The 22,450-nt window shown below is 36.1% G+C and overlaps 1 protein-coding gene across 26 annotated transcripts in view; it reads right to left on the bottom strand.

The window, feature by feature from the left end:
- The window catches only part of NCOA1 (nuclear receptor coactivator 1), a 241,285-nt gene that overhangs the window by 134,204 nt on the left and 84,631 nt on the right, over positions 1–22,450 (bottom strand). For 25 of the 26 annotated variants that reach the window (XM_069071959.1, XM_069071964.1, XM_069071975.1 and 22 more), the window contains one exon: positions 20,111–20,251. The gene's annotated coding sequence lies outside the window, so the exon portion shown is untranslated. Of the gene's footprint in view, positions 1–644; positions 724–20,110; positions 20,252–22,450 lie in introns of all 26 variants that reach the window. The other variant, XM_069071980.1, reaches the window with a different exon arrangement.

Below are 22,450 nucleotides of genomic sequence, written 5' to 3'. Positions count from 1 at the left end.
CTAGTAAGTGTCTCAGACCAAGTTTGAATTTAAGGGATCTACTGGAGTTTGTATAAGGGAAGAAGATGGTCAGACCTGTGCTTTAGAAATGTCTTTTGACAGCTATGTGAAGAATTGGAAAGGGGAGAAATGTGAAATAAGGAGACAAATTAGACCACTCAAGTGAAAAGGTGAGTGCCTAAAATACCATGGAGGATATGTAAGTAGAGAGTAAGACTAACTGAGCAACTAATGGATTTGTGGAGTGAGAAAGACGTAGGAATAGATAAACAATGGACAAATAGAATTACATGACTGGTTTAATAAACTAAAGTGGTTCCCACTTTCTCTAGTATCAAATATAAATTCCTTTATTTGGCATTTCAAGTTTTTCAGAAGCTGGTCCCATTCTATCTTTCCAACTCTACTACACAAAATACTCCCTTCCATGTATTTCACACAGTCTAGTCACACTGATATTCTTGCTGTTTCTGACATAGGACACTGCATCTCCTAGATCTGTTATAACTTTCACTGGCTATCCCTCAAGCCTGAAATGCTCTCCCTTCTGACTTTTGCTTCTAGGAATCCATGATTTCCTTTAAGACTCAGCTTAAGCACATCAGGCTTGGAAGACCAGCTTTATATGTTCTGTATGTACTTACACAGCATCTGATGGATTCTTTCAACCTGTAGTTTGTCCCCTGGTGCCACTTTGTATGGGAAATTTTCTTGAGCAATATCCTAAAAAAACGGAGGTAACAATTTTCTTTTGCCTTTTATTTTTGGGTGATTAAATTACTCTAAGGTTCCCTAAGAGCTGTCTTCTACTAATTATTATTTGGAAATATATAAACTGCTTCCCAGAAGAACTGTTCTCACAAATTACACAAGGTAGGTGTTAGCATCCCCACTTAACAGATGGAAAAACTAAGGTACCAGTATGTTTTCTTTTAACAGCATTCAGCAGCCATGAATAAAATTTGTGAAGATAATAACATTCCTGGTTACTTGCTGCTTGCACTATTAAATCTATCTGATTTAGGAATAAGAATGAGGGTTTGGGAATTCAGCTATGGGTTTGCAATGAACAAAAGACTCTACCCATAACCAGTAGAACAGGATCAAGTATTTAAAATAGCACTGAATTATTCCCTTCTGTGCTGATATACCTGGATCTGACACACCTGACCTTTCTGAAAATGGGAAAATAGTTGGTAAGAAAGATTTCTATAAGTCTGAAGCATATTAGTTGTGAAGATCAGGTTTTTCTCTCCTGTCTTCTCTGGTACTGTCATACATGGCTCTGCCTGTTGGATCTATAGGGAAGATAGTCAGGAATATGTGTTTCCCAGGGACCTTTTGTGGTCTATGGATGGATTTGGTAATGCTTGGGAGTCAAGACATAATACAGCTAGGAAGGAATCTGAGCAATGGTGGTGGCTCCTGCAAATTCAGGAGCAGATATTTCATGACTCAATTTGATATCCCAGCACTAGAAAGTAGGCATTTTTGTGACAAGCCATGGCAACTGAGGTAAAGATTTCAATCCTGAGTTATGGACGTAGTTCAAAGAGAATGCACTTTACAATTCAGCTCATCAGAAAAAGAACTGAGTTTCAGTTTTCTTCAAGTTCAATGAGTCAACCATGTAATATGGCATCCAAAAAAAAGCTTTCATCTCTTTCTTTATAGACATTATAGCTCTCTTTATTGACATGAGAGTCTCCATATCTTGTAAAGTCAAAAATCTTTAATGCAACCTATTACCTCTAGGATAAAATTTTTTAAAATACTTTATCAAGCATTTAAAGTTCTCTGACTAGAAAAAGTGCTTCCCACTGTATTCTAGTTATTAGTAGTCTATTTTTCCTGAAACTTATATAGAGTAGAGAGACAAAAGTTTAGTCAAAGTTTGTCACTAGTGAGTTCCCATAACACTGATAGTGACCTAAACTACAAAGTTAAACCATGACTTGGAAGGGCCAGGACATACGGGAATTCTACACTTATCCTCCAAATCTTGCCAACAAGGAGATTAATGGAAACAAATAAGTAAAGTTTGTGAACTCCAGCAATAAAGTATGTGAACTCCTAGTCCACCGTGACCTTTACTTTATAAATCTTTTTTGACTAAATGACTCTAAAAGCTCACTGTTATTGAGTACATTCACATAAATTTATCACTTTCAACTCATCTCTTTTCGGGTTCAATTCCAGCACAAAATACAACTCTGATAACTCAGTGTAGCTAGACATAATTCCAGGTGTTCAAAGGCCATGCCTATATAGCACAAACATTAGTAGGGCTTACAATGTTTCAGGCAATCCTGGTGAGAAATTGTGCTTTCTTTCTGAGGCAAATTTAAGTCTGATAACAAGAAAAATTCCTAAGAATTAGAACTGATAAAAATATGTAAACAGATAGCTCAAGACATAGTGGGCACCTCCTCCTTGGAAGTCTTCAAGCAGAGAGTGAATGATTGGCCATTTATCACATTACAGTATTCCTTTCATGTACAGGTTGGTTTAGACCAGGCTGGTACAACATATGGCCTGCAGGCCATTTGAAGACCACCAAAGTGGCCCTTAGGTGGTAGGTTGTGCAGGCCTGTTTTATATCCTCTACATTTTTTGCAGGTTGCTCAAAATCCTTTGGTAGGCAATAAGCAGCATGCAGGCAGTATGTTGTGCAGGCCTGTTTTACATCCTCTACATTTTATGTGGGCCGCCGAAAATCCTTTGGCAGGCTGAATGTTGTGGAGGCATGGTCTAGACAGCCACTGAGCTTTATTCCAACTCAAATCATGTGATCATCACTCACCCTTACTCTAATAAGGTGCTAGGTCTTGTTGATCTTACCTCTACAATATCTTTTACCTCATCCATCCCTTTCTCTCCACTCATACCACAACCACCCTAGTTGAGGCCCTCATTACCTCTTATTAAAAAGAGTCCTAACTTCCTGACTCTAGTTTCCTTTTTCTAATAAATTGAATTAACAATAGTCCATAGTTAATAAGATTGTGAGTTCACTCTGTCCTTTGTGTGACCTGAACTTGTATCACGTGACTTAGGAGCATACCCCAGGAACTAGCCCCTCCTGGAATAGATAGTACTGTGAGAACTGGCTATTCTCTCAAGGACTGTTACTTGATAACACCTATGAAAAACACATGCTGCTCATCCTGGTTGCAAAAACACCCAAAAGAATTAAGCAATATCTGGCAAGGAACCAATTATCTTGGTCAAGCTTCTTTGTTGTTCTCCCATAAAAATCCCCAATTCCCTGAGCCTCTTCGGAACCTTACCCATGGAGAGGACGCTCTGCCTGGGACCCTCCCATTCGGGACTCAAAGGCTATACCCCGGGATTCCCCAGCCATGTTGACCGAGAATTGGCGCTCCCCCGAATTGGTGATGTTTTCTTTCTCTCTTCTTACTATTCTTATTTCTTATTTTAGTTATGCTTGCTTTAATTGTGCTAGGAATATTGTATTGCTGGTGCCGATTTAAGCTTCCTTGTTTCTATGTTCAATAAAACTCCTTCCTCTCTTAAGACTGTGTCGTTTGTGGGAGCGAATCCGAACCGAAACCAAAATCACCATAACATTAATCTTCTATACAGTTGGCAATGTGATATTTCTAAAGCACAGGTCTGTTGCTCCCTTGATCATTAAATTCCAAAACCTCCCTAATACCTCTAAGATCCAATCTAACTCCTTTGTTTGGAATTTAAATCTCTCACAAGTTGGTCCCATTCATTTTTCCCACCTTATTACATTATCCCCTTTCATTCATCCACATTAGTCTTTTAACTACTTCCTGAATATGACATTCCATCTTCTGTCTCCATGTCTTTGTACAGGCAGTCCTCTCAGCCTGGAATGCACCTCCTTCTCACCTGTACCTCTTAGAAGCCCTAGTTTCCTTAAAATTTTAGCTCAAATGGCATCTACACAAGATCTTTCCTGATTCACCCAGCTTTATTGCTTCCACACAGCAGATTACTTTGGTTTTTCTTGGTGTTTAACTTATATATGCACATGCTGTCTCTCCATTTAAGAGAAGGAAGAACTGTTTCATTTCTGTTTTTTTTGTTTGTTTTTTTAAATTTTCTTAAATTCCCAACACTTAGCATAGTTCCCGGCACATGACAAACAAGTTAAACTTCTCAACAGCAAACCAGTTAAACTAAGGACTACCATTTCAATAATCAAAAAACAGCTTTTTGCTTTTTTTCTTGTTTAAAATTTTATGGGAGGTTTAATGATATAATAGAGAATGGGCACTAACTTGGGAGTCAGAAGACATGGATTCTATCCTAGCTCATTTCATCTAACAATTTGCTCTGTGAAATGGGAAGGTAATGAAACCTTTTTAGACCTCCTTTCCTGGAATTAAATATTTTCTCAGGCCTCCCCTTGTATCTCGCTAATTCTAAGACTACATGAAACTCTAAGATGAATTACACACATCACAACCTTCTTAAACCAAGGATACTGAATATAACTTTCCCTTTTCTTGATGACTCAGGGTGATCACATTAAGAACAAAGATTACTACAGAATGCTATAAGGCAGTAAGGCCCTCTGAGACAACTGAGACTAATTGGGTTATTTCCCTCTAAACCAAAATGGTGTCACACTGCTTTGTTTTTGTAGATAAGAAATTTTGGTTTTATAATTTTTGTATTTTCTTGTTAAACTTTGTTTTCTTTGAGTTAGTCCCAGATCTAGGCTTAAACCTTTACTTCTAGGTGCTGTCCTGTACACCTATCACTTTTAATCTGGAATAAAACTGGAAATCAAATAATTATTAGTAATTGTGTAAGTAAAGATTCTCTAACATCCATTTTAGCTGTCTTTTTTTATTTCTTTTTGATAGTGATAAAGATAAGTGAGTATGCTAAATAGTCAAGTTCTACCTAGATGAAGTATTATTTTATTTGGAATCCACTTACAAAAAAGTCTCCATATTCTCTTCATATCCACCACAAAAACAAAACAAACAAAACCCCCAGCAAATGGCATATACGTTGGCCTCTTTGACCAAATGAACTGCCAAATTCAATATCCAGTTCTTATAATTAATGGATTGATGACTTTTCAAAAAAAAAAAAACTGATCAAGTTAGCTGAAACAGAGTCTAGGCCACAAAGTGAGTTTGATAAATTGGAATTAACCTCTCACATGGCTATCATGCATAGCTAGAAATACGCTATACTTATCTTATATTAACTAATGTCAGAGAAGGGGTGAGCACTGGTATGATCAAATAAGTTGATAGAACAGTCTTGCAAGAAAGTAAGGGAAGATCCACTGTTTCTACTTGCTTTGGAATACATGTTCTCTTAAGTGAAACTTCCAATTAAATGCCCAGTGTTGGTCTTTGGCTGATGTCTCACAATCAGTATTTAAATCTGACTAGCACTCCTGTTAATGTTATATAAAAGGCACCATATGCAGTATCATCAAAATGCCAATTTGTCCATCTCAGACAATTTTTTTCCTTAGCTGAAACCTTGTCCAGAAATATACAGTTTCCAACATAAAAGGAATGTTTCCCTGCTAAGATTATGTATATAAAAAAATACTCTATCCAGGTTGTCTTCCAACTTATCTGAACAATCTTTCTCAATATCTCTTACAAACTCATAATCCATGCCACAAACCTTAAATAGATGTTTCTCTGAGGTTTTGTCCTAGACCTGTTCTTGTCAGCTCAGGATCTAGTCTCCCTGTCTGTGGCCTTGCTGCTCTTGAGACTTTACACCTGCACCCTGTATCCAGACCTCAAGCCTCTATCTTTTACCAAGAGCCTTGCTCTGTATTCCAGATCAAATCAACCTGGTCTTAGCTCCTTTCTATATTTCCCCAGGCTCCATCATCCCCCTCTATAAAATATCTCTTATAAATTCTTTTTTTTTTTTTTTTACCTACACTCACTTATGCTCTAGTCAAGTTCAGCTCTTCATCTCTTACGGGAACTATTGCAACAACTTCTCTATTCGCCCTCCCTCCAACCTCTCTACTTTTTTTTTTTTAAGCAATCAGGGTTAAGTAACTTGCTCAAGGTTACACAGCCAGTTATTTCTGGGTGTGGTGCTGAGTATCTGAGCCCGGATTTGATCCAGGTCATCCTGACACTGGGGCTGGTGCTCTTACTCGCTGAGCCACCTGGCCGCCCCTAAGCAATTGGGGTTAAGTAACTTGCTTAAGGTTACACGGCCAGGTGTTTCTGGGTGGGTGCTAAGTGTCTGAGTCCGGATTCAATCCCCACGTCAGTCCGACACTGACGGGCGCTCTTATTCGCTGTGCTACCTGGCTGCCCCGGACCTCTCTACTTTTCAATGCATACTTGACACTGCTTCCAGATTGTTATCCCTAACAGATCTGACCATATCTTTTCCCTTCTCAAAAACCTTCAAAGGTTTATCATACGGAATAAAATATAAAATCCTCTGCCCAGTCTTTAGAATCTGCCAAAATATGGCTCCCATCTATCTTTCTAATCTTATTTCATTTCTACACCTTTATTTAAGTTAAACTGGCCAGCTAGCAGTTCTATTTCCTATCTCCATTGTCTTTCCACATCTGGAGTTGCTGTGCCTTAGAACCCTTGGCTTCCTACAAAACATACAGTGCAGAGGCTATCTCCTAACATAGTAATCCTTCTTGATCCCTCCAGTTGTTAGTGCACTATCCTTTCTGAAAATGTTTTCTATTATTTTTATTTATCTACATGTATGCTGTATGCCCCTAATAGAATATAAGCTTCTTAAAATAAGGAATGTTTTAGATTTTATCTTCATATTCCTATTGCCAAGCATAGGGGTTTATAGAGAGTAGATGCTTCAAAAATCTTTGCTAAATTGAATTAAATTCATAGGATTATCACATTCAGAGCAAGAATGTAGCTGCTGTGAATTATTATCCTCATTTCATATGTGAGGAAACTAAGGCCCAGAAAGATCAAATGACTTGACTGGTAAAAAGTAGCAAAGTCAGAGTTCATAGCAACATTGATTTAGAGCTAGCAGGGACCTCAAGGGCTGTCTCATTGAGCCCCTATTTAATGGATGAGGAACTACGTTCTGGAGGAGTTAAATGACTTACCCAAGATCACAAAAGAAATAAATATCAGGGAAGTAAATATGAAACCAGGTGCTCTCATCCAAATCCAGCATTTTCCCATTCTTTTACTACCTCAGGCTCAAGTATGTAGATGTCAAATACAAAACTTTTCCTACCAGTCCTTGCGAACACTAACTCCTAAAGCCGCTACATTCTACAGACTGGCTCAGAAAGGCTGCCACTGATGTCTCTGCTTCTTCCTTTCTGTATCTCCACTATGACCCTTCTTAGAAAAGCTTTTTTTTCTTGATGTTTGTTCAATGGGGTCAGGTCTCAGCAGCAAGAAGCCCTGTTCATGAGGCCCTTGGACAGAGACCTCCTGACACCACCTCTTACAAAAGAGCTAAAAGAAAGCTTGGGGCCATTCCCATACCCAGAACAACTGATGTGAGTCTCAATCACCTGAATGCATTTTAAAAATTTATACTCATCAACCTGAACTTTCCCCTCACTTTCCATGCTTAGTATATTTGGTTTATTCTTTTATCACTTTAATATTTCCTCAAGAAATAGGTTATGGTCAATGTATTGCTTTTTATTATTGCCTATAGAATTATTGTTCTTTGATTCCTATTCCACTGTTGTGGTACCTGCAGATTCACACCTTTCTATGTTACTTCACCTCTGTGGCCCTCAGTTTCATCATCTATAAAATGAGGGAGTTGGAAAAAGTAATCTCTCAGGACATATAAAAAGCACTGTATATGGGGTCAGAAAATCTGGGTTTTGATTTCAGGTCCACCACATTACTAGCTATGGGGGCCCTGGCAAGTCACTTAGTCCCCATGAATCACAGCCATATTTTTACTACTTGCCTTGTGGGGTTACTAAAAACATCAGGGAACAGAGTTTATGTAAAGGGAGCTATTTCCACAATGAATTGTAAATTATTTTAACACCTATTTCTAAAGGAATTCTGAGACTTTTGTGATTCTACAACTTGATTCATTTTGGGGAAGATAAGCCCACAATCTCTCTAATTTCTCTTGATGTGTATAATAATCAAGGTCTTTAAGTTTTGGCTTTCCAGGGCACTGCCTTGTGGGACTTAGTAGCTAAATCTCTGGCAATAACACTTAACTAGAAACTCAGAGACTTAAGCCCTTGAGACTACCTAACAAAACTACAGTAGGGTAATTTAACAAAAAGAAATTGTAGGTTCTTGAATACCAGTTGATTCCTTTGTCCATAACAACTTTCTCCCTTCTTCAAAGTTCTATAGCAACTTTTAATCATTTGTATGTATAGCATTAAATACTGCTTTGTATTATGGTTATTTTGGTTATCTTTCCTCTCCTACTACACTGTAAGCTCCTTAAGAGAAGGCATGCTGACATGAATCTTTTTATACCTACCATAGTCCACTGTTATAAAGCTGGCCAAAAAAAAAAAAAAAGATTTGAACATAAATCTGTTACCAGTGAAAGTTTCTATTTAGTTTATATATAGAATTGATTAAGTACTGGTCCAACATATAAGTAAGTGGAGATAGACTTAAAATCACCAGAAGAAGAAACTACTCTCAAGTATAAAGAGACAATATTAATATCAGGAGGACTAAGTAACCTAAAGAAATGTTCCCAGTAGCAACCCAATTTTAAGAAAGGTATAATGAAAAATCTTTGGAGAATAAATAAAGAATGTATTTCCCATTCTCACAGATGCCTCTTACAAACAAAGTCTATTTTCCTTCAAAGGTCAGCTGGAGAAGCACCTGACAGCAAAAAATTTAATTAATTACAACCCCTCCAACTGCCTTCCTCCTAAATTATCTTCTGTTTATATATTTTAATGTATACTTGTACATATTTTTCTCTCACCTGAAAGCAAATTAATTTAGCAAAGCTTAACTACTCTTGAATAAACTGGAAAGTTTCTGAATCTGCAAAGCTTAAAACAAAAACCTACATGACAATAGCCCATGAGTATATCAAGGTGCTGCCACCACCCTAGAAGGCTGGCCTTAGGTACTCACCAGCTCTATCAATTATTTACACAAAAAGAAAGGTGTATTTTAAGGAAACAAGGATATTTTAAAATCATTGATATTTTTTCCTAAAATAAAAAAAACTTACTATTTTACGGCATTTAAATTTTTAAAATAACTTTTAATCTTCTGCAAACTTAATACATTATTTACAAAGATAACAAATAAAGGGGAGATATGGTTCCTTTCCTTCCCACAGGAGTCTCAGAATGCAATCAGGAAGAATGAGAAATTAATGTGTTAACACAATTTACAAAGTACTTGAACTGCTTGACCTTCTGGAACTCTAAAACTTCTATGGGTCACCTTGTAAAGATGAAGACAAATTGCTGTTGTTGTTTTTTTAAGTAGCAATTCTCTCTTCGGACTCAGAGAGGTATTAATATTTTTTTAAGAGCATCAGGATATTAATATCTTATTTGAAGATTAATACACAATCTATGAATATATTTGTGATTATTTCAAATGAGCTAGGAGGGGAAAAGGAAGGAGAATCAAATTCTACTCTTCCCACCCATCCCCATATTTATAATTTAGGTTAAATTAATGCTTAAAGATACCAGTATAAACTAGATATTTTAACTTCTATTTGTAGAGATGCTCATTAAACTTCTATCTAGATAAGAGTACAAGCATGAACTGAGTGCCAGGTATTGTGGTGAGCACTGAGGATACAAACAAAAAGACAATTCCTGCTGTCAAGGGGCTTGACTTCTACCATTTTCAGGGAGGGGGTTGAAGGTGGTGGCAGATGTGGTGGAGAAAATACAGAATCAGTGGTAAAATTCAGAGCATAATGAAGACCAGACTGGCCTGGGCACTTTCCTTTAAATCTTGGTTCTGGGAGGAATCAACCAATCAGAGGAAGGGTAGCAGCGTCAAACCAGTGTGGGAAAGCAAGGGGCAGGGTAAGGAAGCTCTTGTGGCATGGTGGAGAATGTACAATGTCACAAATAGAGCTCTGAGAGGAATAAAGGTATGGCTGAGCTTTCGGAGCCCTTCCAAGTCTGACTGAGTCTGCCTTTCCAGACTTATTTCACATCACTCTCATGCCCTCTATTTTTAGTCTGTTAGTAAAGAAGCACTTATTAAGCATTTACTTTGTACCAGGAACTATGCCAAAGGATGTTCTGGTAATACAAAGAAAAGAAAAAAAAACCATGGTCCTTGCCCTCAAGCATCTCACATTCTAATACCAAATCAGCCAGCTAACTATTCCCTAAACTCAGGATCTCATTTCCTAACTCTCTAAGGTTATCCTTCCATCTAAGACTCTGAAGGTATCTTTTATATACCTAAATACATATCTCTATGCATTAATAAAATGAGCCTGGATCAAAATAAACAATTTCAAACTTAGTTGACTGAATGCCCGGAAAACACAGTTTCATTCAAAGTGATAAATCAATAAATCAATTAAATGTATGGTGGGGATACAAAGACGAAAAAGTCTCTATCCTCAAGGAGATTCATTTCTATCTGGGAAACTATATGCACAATATATAAACTGCAAAGTATCAATCACAATGCTTGTTGATTGACTGAAAAAAGAATACATTCTAGGCATGAGGGAAGGGAGACTGTGAAAAGGCAAAGAGATGGAAAATAAAATGTACAAGAGAGACAGTAGGGCCTAGAGGAAAGAGAATTGACCTCAGAGTCAAATATTCAATTTCCTCCTCTGGTACAGGTGTTACATGACCCTAGGCAAGTCACTAAACTTCTTGGTGCCTCAGGCACCTCTCTAAGACAGGTCAGAAGGTGCTGACCTGCATGGATAAGAGGAGATTCCTCAACCAGAGTTCCTTATACAAATAAAATCACCAATCCAGTCACTATCCCCATATCTAACACAGGATTTTACCCCTAGCCACTTAGTAATGCTTTGTTCAATTAAATTGAATTATATTCCACTTTACTGATAAAAGTGAATGTGGATGCTAAGTTAACAGAATAATTCATTATTTTAAATCTCTCATGTTTTCCTGGCTAAAAGTCTATTTTCTTCCTACCAAACAAACAAACAAACAAAAAGACCTTTTTGTAATTAAATTAGTTGAAAATTCAAAAATAGACACATTCTTTAGTAAAGGGATCTTAGGATATGTGCTTGCTGAAGGGTGAAAAATATAAAATACAGAATACATTTTAGCAAAAATGCTCACCAAATAGTTATGATTAACTTCTTGAATTAGAAATGCTTTATTTTTCACTAAATTAAAAATGTACTCACAACCTACCTTCAGTAACTAACTAACCTAACAGATAGACAATATGGGTTAAGTAGAGCACTGCCAAGAGACTGGAAGTCAGGACTTTTAACCTTGGTTCTGCCACTAAATAGGTATGTCACTACTGGCAAAACAACTAACCTTTTAGAATTGAGTTACAGGAGACTTCCATCCATCAAATGAAGGCATTAGACCAAATCAGTAGTTTCAAATTCAAAACGAATGTTTCTTTTAGGTTTCTAGTACATTCACAATTAGTTTTGCTATCTACTTCCAAAAGAGGAAAGTACTTTGTAAACCTTAAAGCTCTAAATAAATGAGTTGGTGTTGCCATGACTGTTTAAATCTTTATTTCTCTTTACAAAGAATTACCAATCATTTGAATGAATTTCAATAAATATTTCTAACTAAATTTTTTAAAGTTATATTAAATCAACATATGATTAACTTTATTACCTAAAGAAACAGCTGACCCCAACCAAAATAACATCATTGTTTTAATAAATTGTATATACCTTCTTCAAATTTGTCTATATTTACCTGAATTGTGAAGACTATGTAGAATGGTTTTATAAAGAAATTTTTTTTAGAAAAAAAATCTTGTTTTAGAATTTTATAGAACTTTGGAAATGGTCTTAGAGATGACCAAATCTTTCCATTTTACAAATTAGGAAAATGAAGCCAAGTAAGGTTAGAGACTTGACCAAAGTCACACTGCTAACAAGTATTCTTCTTGACCTGGGATATAAACCTGGTTTAAATCATGAATTTTAATCCCATATGCATATATATATATATAGATAGATATAGATAGATATATTTGGGGGGGGGAAGGGGGAGAGAGTAAGATGAATACCCTGACAAAGTCTGTCATGACTATTTGAGAAAGGAAGATGAAGGAATAAAACTTTGAATGGGGGCTATTATTTTAAAAATTATTTATTGCAGTGATAAACAAACAACAATTCAAAATGAAATCAGAGAAAGGAATCCCATTTTACCTTCATAAAAAGCTTAAAAAGGGCACATGAGACTAATGCCTAAGAGAGGTTTGGAGCAGTTTTGCTTGAAAATAGTAAAGGTACAAGAAGAGATTAGGGAAGTGAAACACCTTGTGAAATAACTTTGAAACCCAGAGTTGCACCTTATGAAATGGATGCTTATTGGACAAAGTAGGACTCAAAAAGAGGGCAATAACTTTGTAAGAGGCTACATTTGCAAAAGTAGTAGAGGAGGATATAGTAAGTCCAAGAGAGAAATAATAGCCTAATTACAAAAGTAATGCCGGAAAAGGAAAATAAGTGTCAGATGCATCTATCATCTACATATTAGAAATAATACATTATGGTTTCATGATATCTAAGGTATATTTAGCCAAAGGCTTCATGAAAAAGATGACCAGTATATCCTATGTGGCTATGACAACAAAAATGAAGTAGTCATTAAGAATTTTTTCTAAAGACACCCATACATATGTTCCAAATAATGAAGATATTTAGATTTAAGGAAACTTCAGCCACCAGCTAAGAACAGTTTTAGTAAATCCTGATTATAAAGCAATATTGGAAATGTGTTTATATAAATCTTAATTTTTTTTAACCAAATAGAGATGAAAAATCTTGTGGTTATTTATTTGTAAAATCCCCCAAATACACATATGAAATCATTAACTTCATCTCTTGCTCTTACTTCTCTCATCAAATATTAACAAATATTAAACAATCAGCATTTTTCTTTATAAAAGATGGTGGTTATTTTATACTGATTTCTTCAAGAACGTATGACAAGATTCTCTGCTAATTTAAGTCAGTTGAGTTTAATTATTTACATAATTATTTCCAAGGTTAGTGCTGAAAGATGTAATTCTTTGCTCAGTATGCTAATCCAAAGGTAGGTGGTATTATTAAACATTGGGAGGTAACAGGGTAGTGGAGAAAAAGTTTAATTTAAAACAAAAAAATGAAAGATGAAATGTTCACTAGATTTGTTCTCTCAAAAAACTTAATACTATCGGTGATAGGCATTTTCTAATAAATAGTTCTCTACAGAATTCATATTATAGACAATTGCCACTGCTCTGACTACTAAAGTCAAAGAAAACCTAAAGCCCCCTCACCCCCCAAAAAATCAAATAAATATTGATTTCTTACTTGCACATTTCTAAAGAACTGTGGGGGAAGATAAAATAGAAAATGGGTCCATCATCAGAGAGGTTATCATCTCAGTGGAGAGATAAAATACCAAATGTGTATGTGTAAATACAAATATATAAACACGTATATGATTATCAGAGCTGACATTTATATAGAAAGCAAAAGTTACCAAAGAAATTTACATAAATTATCTCCTTTAACCCTCACAATGACATGTTCAAGATAAGCAGGGCAGGTAGCACTATCCTTATTTTACAGATAAATAACTAGAACTACCAAGAGGTGAAAGACTGGGTGCAAAACTGATTGCTATAGATGGTAAGTTCAGAAGAAAAAAAATAGGAGACAGTTACAAATAATTTCATGACTTAAAAAGAAACAACTTCTTACCACAAAGGTATCCAATTAAAATAGTCTGTTTTTAGTCTAAAAAACAGATGAATAGCATCCTGTTGTGAGGATTCATTCCTTTGTCCTAAATGCACTTAGGTTTTTGTAATAAATTTAACGTGTACTCTCTGTAATACATGCTGCCACCAAAATGTTCGGGACTAACTCTTCTACCTGAATCTCTAACCATCTGACTGATGATTAAACACATATTGCCTCAGCAATTCAACAGCAGTGATTCTTCTGGGATACCTGCTGCACCTGACAAAAACATTACTACCATAATTACATTTTTAAAACAATCAGTCTTCAAAAGCAATACTTCAATTTCTTTATTTAAAAAACCACTGTGAAAAGGTAGATTAAGTTCTTATATACTTAAAGTTGTTATATTATTAAGTTCTTATATACCAATTTGAAACAAACAATTGATGTTGGGAAATGAAGTAAAAAAACACTATGTGCTACTTGCAGATTCTAAATCTCACAATTACAAGCCATATTCAATTATTTACTCTTATGTAAAGGGAAAAGGCATGGTCAAATGAATTTCACAGGCTATAACAAAACTTCTCATTAGCAAATACTTTAAACTCCCCTATTAAGCATCACAGTAAAGAACACTAAATCATAGGAAAATTAAATGCTTTGAATTTTACCTCTTCTCCCTCCCCCAATTTCTGGTTCAGATGCTTACAAGCAACAAAATGGCTAAAAGCCAAATCAAGATCAGAAGGAAAAGCAGCAAAGGAAATGGATAATCTGTAAAAAAAACCTAATAACTTGATATATAAAATGACCTTCAAATCTAAGATTCTTAGACCTGTTTGATATTTTTAAAAAAGTAGGCCTTTCAACCTTCAAATATTTTCAAATTTTATTTTGTAGCACAGTATAAATGAATGTACACATTCAAAGAAAAAAAAACTATTGTAAATGACAAAAAATTGCAAGGTGACAAAAACAGCAAAATAAGCATATAAATACAAAATGATCCACTATAAAATGGAGATGCAGAGGAGTTTAAACTACTTTTTTATAATGTTGGGTAAATAAAGTCTTCACGTCATGTCACTGCCAACATTCTATGATGTAAAATGAACTTAGCAACAAAAAGTCTGATTGAGATTCAGGTTCCAAAAAATGGTTTTAAAAAATTAAAAATTATATTTTAAAAATCAATATACATACATAATATATGTCTGGGAAAGGGGAGTAAGAAAGAAGAGGGAAAGAATAAGAATCATTGTATAATTCATAATATAATTTTCATTACTATACTGCCACAAGTATATATATTTAGAGCTCTGACCTGTCAATCGATAATAATTTATTAAACACCCACTCTGGATTACAGACCAATGTGAAATGGTCCCTATTTTTAAGGAGTTTGCAATCTAGCCTAGGGAAACATGGATAGGTATATGCAAAATGGATATTGTGTGGGGGAGGGGGGGTGAGGAGTGGGGGGGGAGACTAGCAATTTGGGGGAATCAGAAAAGTCTTCTACTCCCCTTTTAATTATATATGTATCATCAAATCCAATTTTTACAGTTTACTTACTTCCATGGGGGGGGGGGGGGAATTATCAATATATTTTGTATTAAACTGTTCATTATTTCTAGTACTAATTTCTTATATAATGGTCATATAACAATTCTCTAAAGAGAAAATAAAGATCAAATTTTATGCCAGACAGTCCATTGTGAGTCTTCTAGTTACAAATCAAATAGAAGTTTACTATGCCTCTATTTTGAAATGCAAGACAAAAACACCAATGTCTAAGTCAAATCAAAGATCTGCTCTTTCCACATTATAAATGCTGCCACAAAAATGAGGAGCCTTGGCTGATATATTAGCATAAATTATAAATACTGCTCTCAGAACTACATATATCTTTTACCTGAGTTTAGGTAGATTTCATATGTCACATGCTTCCCTGAAAAGATTTTTTTGCTTCTGTCTACCTGCTCAGTTTAATTCAATAATAAATCTAACAAGCCCTAAAATTTTTACACACATTAATTCAATTATCTTTGTGAAGGGCAAAAAGTGGCAAGAATCAAAACCATTTTAGCGTTCATAGTGACTAGCTAACTCATTTGTCCATCAAATAAAAATCAATAATGTTACCTTAAAATCTTTCATATATCTTTTATCCTGCAGACACTAAATAATGTAAATGAATTAGCAAATCACACCAAAGAACAACAAAGGTCCTCAATCTAAAAGCTTTTTTTTGTTCTAAAAACTAATGACAATGGAACAGTCAATTGCAAAGCAGGTAGAACTGGATTTCTAAATTTTTTTTTGTAATTCTAGCTCATCTGTCAAGGCTTCCCACCATACCCTCAATATCACCAAACCCATTTTTTATTCTAAATACAGACCCTGAACCTTAACCAAACTAGTTTTCTTGCATCGGAAATCAATAAACATTTATTAAATGCTGATGATAAAATTATGTACAAGCATTATGTTATGTCCTGGGTAAACAAAAACCAAAAAAACAAACAAAACAAAAAATAAAACAAAACAAAAAAACAAACCCAAACCTCAAAAAAATCCAACTCTACCACCAAGGAGCTTATATTTTATCAGAAGAAATAACATGTAAATCCAGACATGATTGGCTTTGACCCACATATGACATACCATTCCTACCTTTCTTAAGATTAGATATAGTCTGGGCAGAGTCAAGATGGTGGAGTAGAAACAGGACTTCCTCGAGGTTCCAGCTTCCACCTCCCCCAATTCATGTAAACGGTGACTCTGAAGAAACTTTGGAGCTACAGAATGCACAAAATGACACAGAGAAGCTAACCTTCCGCTGAGGACAGCCCAGCAGGCCAGCAGGAATCAGCCAGCACAGTGCTCTGGGAGCCAAACCAAACCCCTGAGAGCCCAGCCCAACCCAACCCCCCACCACCCCAAGCTGTAGGGTTTAGCCTCAGGGCGGGACTGACCAGCCACCTGCTGGAGGGACTTCAGATCACCAGCAGCTGTGGTGGTTTCCAGAATTATCAACACATGGATGCTAAGGACAAAGTGAGAGGTCAGTGCAGTATGGACTTTGGGATCCAGTAGTTGGGAATGCATCAGCTTTTGCCCCTGGAGTGAGAAGCAGCTGAGGTGCCCCGGCCCTACAGCAGCAGCCACACTTGGCTGTTTCAGCTCCTGGCTGTCAGACTGTAGGGGGACCAAGCAACCAGTCTGAGCAGTAATCACTCTTGCTTTGACCTGTTTGGATCTGGATTGAAGTCTAGGGTGGAGGTGCTGGGGTGTGTGACCAGCTTGCCAGACAGAGCATGTGGAGGCTTCAGAGAGGGCACCCAACTAATACCTTCTGCAGCTGAGAAAACCCCAGCATTTGGGACGAATCTCCCCTGTCTGGTAGCAGAGTCCTACTGTGGCAAAAAGCTCAAAAGTCAAGTAATTGAGTGGCAACATGAGTAAACAAGGGAAGCAAAGCAAACAGAAGAAGCCAACATTAGCCTCCTATTTTGGGGACAAAAAGCAAAGGAACAGGAGGAAGACATTGAAGTCAGAACTCCTGCACCAAAAGCTTCAAAGAAAAATACGAGCTGGTTACAGGCCATAGAAGACATTAAGAAAGATTTTGAAAAGCAAACAAGAGAAGTGGAGGAAAAATTGGGAAGAGGAATGAGAACCATGCAAGAAAATTATGAAATGAGAGTCAACAGCCTGACTGAAGAAAATAACACCTTAAAAAACAGACTAACTCAAATGGCAAAAGAGGCTCAAAAAGGCAATGAGGAGAAAAATGCCTTAAAAAGCCAAATTTGCCAGATGGAAAAAGAATCTCAAAAGCTCACTGAAGAGAATCATTCCTTCTGAATTAGATTGGAGCAAATGGAAGCTAATGACTTTATGAGAAATCAAAATACTACTAAACAGATGCAAACAAATGAAAAAAATAGAAGGCAATGTGAAATATCTCATTGGAGAGATCATTTAAAAATTACTGGACTACCTGAAAGCCATGATCAAAAAAAGGGCCTAGAAATCATCTTTCAAGAAATTCTCAAGGAAAACTGTCCTGATGTTTTAGAACCAGAGAGCAAAATAGACACTGAAAGAATCCTCCTGAAAAAGATGCCCAAAAGAAAACTCCTAGGAATATTATAGCCAGGTTCTGAAATTCCCAGATCAAGGAGAGCATATTACAAGCAGCCAGGAAGAAACAATTTGAATATTGTGGAAACACAATCAGGATAACATAGGATCTTGCAGATTCTACACTAAGGGATCGAAGGGCTTGGAATATGATATTCTGGAAGTCAAAGGAGCTGGGATTAAAACCAAGAATCACCTACCCAGCAAAACTGAGTATCATGTTTCAGGGGAAAAATATGGTCATTCAGTGGAATAGAGGACTTTCAAGCATTCTTGATAAAAAACCAGAGTTGAATAGAAAATTTGACATTCAGATAAAAGAAGCAAGAGAAGCATGAAAAGGTAAACAGGGAAAAGAAATCACAAGGAACTTATCAAAGTTGAACTATTTATATTCCTACATGGAAAAACAATAATTGTAACTCATAAGACTGTTCTCAGTGTGAGGATAGCTGAAGAGAATATACATGTATATATAGATATATATGTATGCATAGGAGTATGTATGTGTATATAAATATATGTGAGTGTGGGCATTTGTATGTTCGTGTAAACCTAGACAGAGGGCACAGGATGAATTGATTATGAAGGGATGATATCTAAAAAAATAAAATTAAGAGGTGAAAGAGGAATTTATTGGGAGAAGAAGAAAGGGAGCAATAGATTAGGATAAATTATCTCATATAAAAGAGGCAAGAGAAAACTGTTACAACGGAGGGGAAGAGCAGGAAGGTGAAAGGGAATGGGACAACCCGATTTTCATTGAATTTGGCCTAAGAAGGGAATAACATACACTCAATTGGGTATCTTACCCTACAGGAAAATAGGAGGCTAGGGGATAAGAGAGGGGAGGATAGAAGGGAGGGCAGACTGGAGGAGAAGGTAGTTAGAAGCAAACATTTTTGAAAAGGGATAGAGTCAGAGGAGAAAATAGAATAAGTAGGGGGTGGAATAGGATGGAGGGAAATATAATTAGTCTTTCACAATATAACTACTATGGAAATGATTTGGGTAACTACACATGAACAATCTATATTGAATTGTTTATCTTCCCAGTGGGGGTGGGTGAGGAAGAAAGAAGGGGAAAAAATCTAGAACTCAAAGGTTTTAAAAACAAATGTTTAAAAATTGTTTTTTTACATGCAACTGGGAAATAAGATATACAGGTACTGGTGTATAGAAACCCATCTTGCCCTACTAGAAACTTAGGGGAGTGAAGGGGGAGGATATAAGAGAGAACAGATTTGGGGAAGGGGTATTCAGTAGGCTTGCTCTTTTTGGGTGGGGGGATAAAGGAAAGATGGGGAGAGAAAAAATTGTAACTCAATATCTTGTGGAAATGAATGTTGAAAACTAAAAATAAATAAATTAAAAATTCTAAAATAAATAAGAGAAGCAAACAAAAAAGGAGTATTTGGACTCACTGACTCTCCAGTTTTTTTTTAACTGCTGTTTTCCAACTTATTATCAAATCTGTTATGTATATGATGTCTTCACATATTCATAATTTTCATTCACTTATAAGAGATAACAGGATCATAGATTTAGGGCTAGAAGAAGTCTCAGAAAGCACCTAATCCAATCCATTTATCTTCTAGATAATGAAACTAAAACCCAGAGGTTAAATGACTTGCCCATGGTCACCCAGGTAGTAAGTGATAAGACCCAGGAGAAGTCAAACTCTGGACCTCTGACTCTAAATACAGCATACTTTCACATACAGTATGTTACCATATTTTCATTGAGCCATTTTCACAGTGAAATACTTACTTCTCCATAAATCCTAACCATGTAATTATACATTTTGTAACTATTTGATAATTACTTATATATGTATGTCTCAAATTCTCCAGGATAGTTTCAACTTCAGAAATTTTAAAAAATGTAGTTTTATTGAGGCTTTACAGAAGCAATATAATTTTGTGTCCTGATTTGAGGAAAATTACTTCTATTCCTAATGCATTCCAAATTTCTTGACTGAGAGGAATTTGTTTATTTACTTATTGATTGATTGGTATAATAGTCATGAAGTGATCAATAATATTTGCACTATAAAATAGACAGAAAGCTCTTCAAAACAGAGACGTATAATACATACCAGGGAGACTTCTTTGCTCATAATGAGGATGCAGAACAGTTCGGGTCAATTGATACTCCTGAGGAATGGAGAAAAGATGTTTTCCAGAGAGGGCTTTATAATCTTTGAAGTCTATTTATTTCAGGCCAACTGTAGAGGCAACTGAAACAAATGATAATGTCACAAAAAAGAAGATATTTGCCACAAAATATTTTTCAAATAACACATAAAGATCTAGTTTTGTGGATGAATATTTTTTCAGTTAACAAGCATTTATTAGTGCAATCCATGTGCAAGCAGTAGTAGTAGTAGTACTAGTAGTAGTAACAGTAGTAATCGCAGCTAACATTTATATAGCTCTTATTATGTGCCACCGCTATGCCAAGTATTTTATAATTATTATCTCATTTGATCCTCACAACAACTCTGAAAGGTAGGTGCTATTATCCCCATTTTACAGATGAGAAAACTGACACAAACAGAAGTTAGGTGACTTACTAAGAGTCACATAGCTAGTAAGTGTCAGAAGTCGATTTGAACGCAGGTTTTCCTGACTCCAGGCCCAGCACTCCATCCACTGTAACACCTTCCTATCCCAACCAGAGGGACACAAAGAAAGGCAACTATGTAGTCCTCTGCTCTTCAGGTAGTCACATTTTAATGGGGGAAACAACATGCAAAAAACTATGTACATACAAGATATATACATCTTAAATTATCCTAGAGGTAACTGAGACTCACTAGATTTCACTGTGTACTGAGGGTGACAGCCCAACTAATTAGCTCAATTAATTTTTTTTAATAAAATCTTTTCAGATTACAGCAATTTATCAAAGAAATCATTCATCATAATCAAGATAGAGTTATACCAGGGATGCAAGAATGGATCATAATCAATCATATTAAAAGCTAAAATATCTAAAACCATGATTATCTCAATAAAGACAGAAAAGGTCTTTGACAAAATATAAAATGAATTTTTGTTAAGACCAGTATAAAGTATCAGCATAGAGGGATCTTTTCTTGTTTTGTTCTTTTTGGAGGGGGGGAAGGTAGGGCAAGTGGGGTTAAGGGACTTGCCCAAGGTAGCATGGCTAGTTTTTGTGTTAAGTGTCTGAGGCCGAATTTGAACTCAGGTCCTCCTGACTCCAGGGCCAGTGCTCTATTCACTGTGCCACCTAGTTGCCCCTTGGGAATCTTTTTTCTTTTTTTTTTTTCTTAGCAATTGGGGTTAAGTAACTTGCTCAAGGTTACATGGCCAGTTATTTCTGGGTGTGGTGCTAAGTATCTGAGCCCCGATTCGATCCCAGATCATCCTGACTCTGGGGCCGGTGCTCTTACTCACTGCGCCACCTGACTGCCCCGAAGCAATTGGGGTTAAGTAACTTGCTCAAGGTTACATGGCCAGGTGTTTCTGGGTGGGTGCTAAGTGTCTGAGCCCACTTGATTTGATCCCAGGTCATCCCGACTCTGGGGTGCTCTTACTCACTGTGCTACCTGGCCGCCCCTTTTTTTTTTTAATTTTTTTGCTTTTTGGAAGGCAATTGGGATTAAGTGACTTGCCCAGGGTCACACAGATAGTTTTTGTGTTAAGTGTCTGAGGCCAGATCCGAACCCAGGTTCTTCTGACTCCAGGGCTGGTGCTCTATTCACTGTGACACCTAGCCACCCCTTGGGATCTTTTTTCAACATGACAAAAGTATCTATCTAAAACAAGTAGTAATTATATAAAAAGGAAATAATACACAACTTTCCCCCAAAATACAGAAATAAATCAGAGATGTGCCCTCTTCCTTGTATTATCTGATATAGTTCTGGAAATGCTAGAGATAGTATTGAGATCTAAAAGAAAGTAAAGGCATAAATACAGGCAAATCAATATTTATTGATGGTTTCCTTAGGAAGTCCTCGGGAATTAGCAAATCAATGGAGATAATCCTTTCATCAAAGTTGCAGACTACACAATAAGCTCACAAAAACCAATAGCATTTCAGAATAAGAAAATCTAAGAGGCAATAATAGAGAAATCTCATTTAAAATAACTACAAAATGCATAAAATATTTCAGAGTAATGCACCAAAGTATATTCAATAGTTGTATAAATTCAATTACAGTGTAACTTAAAAATTATAGTAATAATAATAGAAACTTAAATAGCTGGAGGAAGGTTCATTACTCATGGATGAGATGTACTAAAGTAATAAAAATGGAAAGCACCTAGTATAGCATCTTAAACACAGAATATACTTATTCTGTCTGGGCCTCAGTTTCAACAGCTATAAAATGAGGGAGTTGCACTAGATGACCTCTAAGGTACCTTCCATCTCTAAATCCAGTAATAATATAACTTTGTATATGTTA

Source organism: Petaurus breviceps, unplaced genomic scaffold (genome assembly GCF_028583685.1).
Source record: "Petaurus breviceps papuanus isolate PSGF00001 unplaced genomic scaffold, PetGlider_PUasm1.0 90845, whole genome shotgun sequence".
Lineage (NCBI taxonomy): Eukaryota > Metazoa > Chordata > Mammalia > Diprotodontia > Petauridae > Petaurus > Petaurus breviceps.
The sequence above is the reverse complement of the archived record's forward strand: the minus strand, read 5'-3'. Positions and strand labels throughout refer to the sequence as shown.